Source organism: Acinonyx jubatus, chromosome B4, assembly GCF_027475565.1.
Source record: "Acinonyx jubatus isolate Ajub_Pintada_27869175 chromosome B4, VMU_Ajub_asm_v1.0, whole genome shotgun sequence".
NCBI classification, from domain to species: Eukaryota; Metazoa; Chordata; class Mammalia; order Carnivora; family Felidae; genus Acinonyx; species Acinonyx jubatus.
In genome coordinates, this window is record NC_069387.1 from 54454787 (window position 1) to 54461482 (window position 6696).

The window sequence follows — 6696 nt, forward strand, 5'->3', positions numbered from 1 at the left end:
AGATGACAACGTGAGCTGAAATCAAGAGTCAGATGCTTAACAGACTGAACCACCCAGGGATCCAGCCGTGACATTCTCTGTAACAGAGGATGGGACCTCTGTGGGTTACAGTTTACCTGCTTCATCTCCCATCCCAACCTTCTATCCTACGCCAGTCACAGAACAATGGTTGTGTGTGCCTGTAAGGATCTGATACTTTGTTTTTAGTACTGCAAACAGCTGTACTACCTCCAGGCCATACCCTATCAACTCTTCCCACAGAGTTCTAAGACTGAAGTAACTAAAGTCCTTCCTGACTCTGAGCTTAGCATTTTGAGGCATCTCCCTTTCTTTCTCCTCCTAAATCATTATCAGTACGAATGTGGCAGGGAGAGGCAGATAAAGGTCCAGTGAGTCCTTGAAGTCTTACAAATAATCCAAGTTTCCACAGTGGCATTTCCCTGCAGATTAACCTTTCTCTCTCTTGCTCCACAGAAGTTTTCAAGTTTATTTTCTGCAGTTCCTTTCCACCCTGCTTTTTGGAGTAATTTCCTTAGCATTAACAAATCCATGTGTGTGTTTAATCATTTGATTTAAATTCAAAAATGGATATGTTCATCCGAGGTATCAAATGCCAATTCAAATCTTAATAATTACAAGGCCGTAAACACCAAACCGTTAGCAATTTTGTTTACTGTGGAAGCCCTCTTATTCAGGATTCTTTCACACTGCTTATTATCTCTTCTCCTCAAGGGAGGCGCATCCTGAGTTATGTGCCAGCAATAGGGTCTGGCTATGGTTGAAATTTCTCCCCTTCAGCCACTGTCATCACACTATCTGGGAACTCCTATGATTTGAGGACCATGTTGGTTCTATCATGGGCTTATGAAAATTCTACCAATTTTTTGCCTATTTGGAAGTTTTAATCTAGTCTTCTGGGGATCCTTCTCAGGAATGAGGTCAGGGTGGACACCCTCCTTTCTTCAACAAGTAAAAAGAATGGGTAAGGAAGAAAAGAAAGAAGGAAGGGAAGAAGGAGAGAAGGAAGAAGGAATGGGAGGAAGGAAGGACGGCCCAACTCCTAGGTTATGGTGATTTTAAAAATATGCCTACAAATTCTTTGATGTGCCACCCCAAAATTGGAGTCCAGTTTCCCTCCCCTTGAGTGTGGGCTGGACTTAATGACTCACTTTTAACAAAAAAAAAAAAAAAATAGAACAAAACGACAGTGTGCAATTTCAAAGACTAGGCCTTTAACAGACACTATCGTTTCCACCTTGGTTGCTCTGTTTCTCACTCTCTCTTGAATCACTTGCTCTGGGGAAAACAGCTGCCATATTGTGAGCTGCTCCAAGGAGAGATCCATGTGGCAAGGAACTGAGGAAGAGCTTTGGCCTTTGTCAGCAAAGACCTGAGGACCTTGGTCCAATAGCCAACAAGAAACTGAGGCCTGCCCACAGTCATGTGGGTGAACCATGTTGGAATTGCATTATCTAGCTCTTATCAAGCCCTGAGATGACTGTGGCTCCATTTGAGATCTTAAGTGAAACCTCATGAGAAACTCTGAGATAGAACCCAGCTCTTTGACCCTTGGAAACTGTGAGATATAAGTATTTGTAGTTTTAAGCTGGTATATTTTAGGTTAGTTTATTATACAGCGAGAGATAACTTAAACATAACTAGTAATAGTTGCCAGAATACCCAGATAGTACTGAAATTTAATTTGGATTCAAAGGAAGATAATCAGTACATTTTGATCAAGTAATTTCATTTCTAGAAATCTGTTCCAGGAACTATCACCTACATAATTACAAATTTATATGCAGTTACTAGGGATTATTACCTTATATAAAAATTTCAGCAATAAGGGATTGTGAAATAAATTATATTCTGTCAACTTACAGTGATTTTTAAATAATGCTTAACAATAAGTTTAAAGAGTTTATAATGCAATATATATAAACAAAAACAGAATATAAAACATACATATATTGTAATTATAACTCAGTAAAAATCTATACATTAAAACTCTAGTTACAAAGTGTTACCTTCGCTCCAACAATAGAAGTAAAGTCTCCAGGGGCTGTATGTCTCTAGCAATTGAAACTGTAAATGACAGCCAGGACTTTCATTTTCATGAGCATGTATTCCTTAAACACTCAAAGAAATACAAACAGAAAGGGGAATTCTTACAGGACTGGATTCTTTCATCCCTGGAGACTGACTGATTGCTAGATTTAGATGTTTGTGTGACTTCATTCCTACCCACTTGCTGGTGAGATTAAACAACATTAAAAAATTATAATGAGTCCTACCATTCACCAATCTTTTATTATGTGCTAGATTCTGGGCTAGGAACTTTTATGATATCTCAATTAATTCTAGCATTAAAAAAAATGGTCCCACTTAAGCCAGAACTGAAATTTATACCTGGCTGTTAGATGGCACCATGGTACAGATTAGGTATAGTGCATGATATACCTTCCACAGTTTTTATACAAGTTAAACTAACCTACACAGAGGCAGAAGGAAGCATCTGGTAAATGAATTCACCTAGTGTCTGTGGTGGGGGTTCATTTATATACACTTGCCTGGGGGACTGAGAGGGGACTCTCAAAGGGGATAGTTGGGCCCCTGAAACAAAATTCAACAGAAGGAAAGAATGAGTCTGGAATTAAGACGTTGGATTCTCTGACAGCCCCAGAGAAATGTTATCTTACAGGACAAAGACTTTCCAGGTGTTATTAAATTAAAGACTTGACATGAGAAGATTATCAAGGATTATCTGAGTGGGCCCCAAATTCAGTCATAAGTATTCTAATAAGAAAGAGGCAGAGAGAGATTACAAACAGGAGAAGAGAAGATAATATAACCATGGAGGCAGAGTTTGGGGTGATGCAGCCACAAGGTGAAGAATTCAAGCTGCCTTCAGAAACTAGAAAAAGCGAGGAATGGTTTCTCCCCTAGAGCCTCCAGAGGAGCCCTGTCCTGCTGACACATGACTTTAGCACGGAGATACTGATTTCAGACCTCTGGCCTCCTGTACTGTGAGATAATAAATTTCTGTTGTTTTCAGCCACCATGTTAGTGGTAATTTATTAGGGCAGCCATAGAAAACTAATACAGTAGTTCTCTTGAAGACTTTTGTGTCCATATTTACATGGGATATTGGTCTGTACTTTTCCTATGATCTCTTGTCTGGTTTTGGTACCACATTAACCCACACACTGGAACATGTGCCCTTAAAGTCCATCTTCTCTTCTATTAGCCAAAGCCAGTCCTGCCACCTAGAATTAGATCACATCTCCTGTGGTCTACTAAAGGACAGGCAGTAATTCTTCCCTCTTTCTTCTGCGTCAATATTTTTTTCCTTTTCCAATTCCCCTTATCACCATGCAAAGATGCTATTATTTCCCACCTCTTAAGAAATAAAAACCTCTTTTGACCCCATTTAGCCCTTCCACTCCTGCCCTTTTCCTCTTTTGTCCTTACCCCAAAATTCTTTAGTTGCCTGTACTCACAATCTCTGCCTTATCTCCTCCCATTTCCTCTTTCATCCACTCTGGTTGAGGGTTTGCCACAACCAAGCCTGTGGACCAGCTTTCCTTAATATTACTAATGACTCCACATTGCTAAATATAACAGTCTCTGTTTATGTGATCATCCTGGCATTTGATATAATTGATCACGTTTTCTTCCTCCAACAATTTTGCTCATTTCGATGTCAGGCTACCACACTGGTTACCTTTCTAAATTTTGGCCATTCTGTCTCTTTTGTTGCCTCCTTTTCATTTCTTGAACTTCTACATGGTAGAAGTCCCCCAGGCTCAGTCTTTGGTCTTCTTTTCTATCAGCTTTTCATTTTACCTGATCTCATCTAGCTCCTTGTCTTTTCTATCTACCATCACCTGCTACATCTCATCTAGTATTATGGGTTTGAATAACTGTATGCTGATAACTCCAAAGTTACATTTATCCCTTAGACCTCTCTTGTGAACTCCAGACCATATATTCAATAGCCCACTTTTATATCTCTTGGATGTCTAACATGTGTTTCATAATGACATACACAAAACAGAATTCCTAATTTTTCTCTTAAATTGGTCCTTTTACAGTCTTTTCCATCGCAGTTAATAACAGCTCCCTCCTGCTAATGGTCAGGCCAAACATCCTGCTGTCTGTCAGCAAATTATATTAGTTATACTTTTAAGATATATTCAGATATTAAACTCTTTACATCGTCTTCAGTTTATTCTTCGAATGTCCAGAAAAGTACCTGACACACAGCAGTCATGCAATAATGATTTGTTGAAAGAATGAACAAAGTCATTTATGTCATATCCCTGCTCTTTATCAATTCCTTAGCACAGCTTGGCCCATAATACCTTGATGTGCTGTAATGGGGTCCATGTGTTCGTCTCTTCTTGCACATTTGTTTTTGTTTTTGTTTTTGTTTTCTGTTTTTTTGTTTTTGAGAGAGAAAGAATGAGTGGGAGAGAGGCAAAGAGAGGATCCCAAGCAGGCCCTCCACCATCGGCACAGAGACAGATGCAGGGCTTAAACTCATGAACTGTGAGATCATGAACTGAGCCAAAACCAAGAGTCAGACACTTAACTGACTGAGCTACCCAGCCACCCTGCATGTTTTGCCACTAACCAGCAAGCATCATCGCTCCAATTATAGTGACCTACTTAAAGTTTCCCCATTTATAATGCTCTTTCATTCCTCTGTGCCTCCCACAATGCTGTTCCCTCAGCATAGAACATTCTTCTGCTTTAACAGTATTTCAAGAGTTATCTTAGCCAAGAAAAATCTCCTTCTCACCTAAATACTTCTTGGCCTACCTCAGCACATGCACTTCCTTCACTATACAAACCACACTCTACAGGGTTTGCTTGTCTTCCCATCAGAATTCTAAGCTCTATGTCTTGGTCATCTTGCTTTGGTATTTCTAAAGTCCAGCACAACACCCACCTTACAGAATGCAATGAATGTGAACAAGTAATGAATGAAAGGACTCCTCTGTGCATTATGTTCATATACAGAACCATAAAACAAGAGTTAATATAAAAATATGTTCTTTCACTATAAACATGAATGAATTATTATTTGGCAACAACACTTCACACTCATCTCTAAGGGAAGGATGAATCCGAATACTTGCTTTGAGGGTGGTTTATTTTTATTCCTCCACACTAATCTAAAGGCAAGCTAACATTTTTTCCCCTGGTAAGTCATTCTTTCTCTTAAAAAAAAGTTATTGTATTGCGATAAAAATACTTAACCTGAGATCTATTGTCTTAAATTTTTAAGTGTATGATAAATTATTGTTGACTATATGTACAATGTTGTAGAGCAGATCTCTAGAGTTTATTCATCTTGCTTAACTAAAACTTTATGCCTGTTGATTAGACAGAAGAAAAATTCATTAAATAAGCATTCTCTAATTTTACTGAAAAATATATTTTTTTAAAAAATGTTTATTTATTTTTGAGAGAGAGAGAGAGTGCGTGCAAGTGGAGGAGGGGCAGAGAGAGAATTTCAAGCAGGCTGTGCACTGTCAGTGCAGAGCCCAATGCAAGGCTTGAACCATGACCTGAGCCGAAATCAAGAGTAGGATGCTCAACTGACTGAACCACCCAGGTGCCCCTGAAAAAAATATTTATCATACTTCCATGTGCCATATATGGAACTAGAGGAATTATTTTCCACTTTTACTACCATGCTCTCGCTGTCTTGCTCTCTCTCTCAAGATTGAAATCAGCCACTTCTCAAGTCTAACCAAAATTGTACTGTAACAATACAAAGAACACAAAATGCTTTATTATCATAAGACTGCAACTATAAACAAAAGAATGTGTGGGCAGAGACTGGGAAAGTAATACGAAATGCAGTTCACTGACATTTACTGAACACATACTCTGACTCACACAGTATTCTAGATGCCATTATAAAGAAGGAACAGTCTTCCTGGAGTAGTCCACGCTCTCACAGCATTTATGCGAATTGCTGCAATCCCTTTGATAAGTAACATCAGTGGCACCTGTCATGTCTCCACTTTGGAGGACACCAATGTGTCACAGGAGTCAAACTACTGCGGTGCTGGAGGCCCAGTAGGGTTTATGGAACCCTAGAGAATTACTGTGGAGAATGTCAGCTGTATCGGTAGTGGGAACTAAGGTTGTTATTGAGGTGGAAAGGAAAAAGAGTTGTGGTGTGTAAGAAGCAGTAGATGTCCTCCTCACATGGTTACCAAAAAAAAAAAAAAAAAAAATCAGTTGGTGTCTCTGAAGCACAATAACTGCAAGGGTTCTATTCAAAGAGCTAGTGCGTGGGGGCAAATTGACCATTTGGCCTAGACTTCTGGGATGGTTCTTGGAGCCTATATCCTCTCTCCAGGCATGCACTGATATATTCATAGCCATCCTTCCCCACATTTGCCAGTGTAGCACCTTCTCCCAGAACCAGTCCCTGGAAGGGTTAGTCCATCAGCCACCTCACAGCCAAAGAGAAGTGAAGTTTCCAGTGCCCCTCCTAAGACCTAAAACACTAGAGGCTTGTTGTCTCCCTTTCAGAAAGAGTCAAGACCTGAGAAGCACAAAGGCCTTTTTACCCCCCTTGATAAGAAACAGCAATACCACTTCCCATTCCTTCTGGATACGTTAGTCTCTATGAGACAAGGAGATTCTTTGTATTTCTAGATTCAGGCTTGCAAA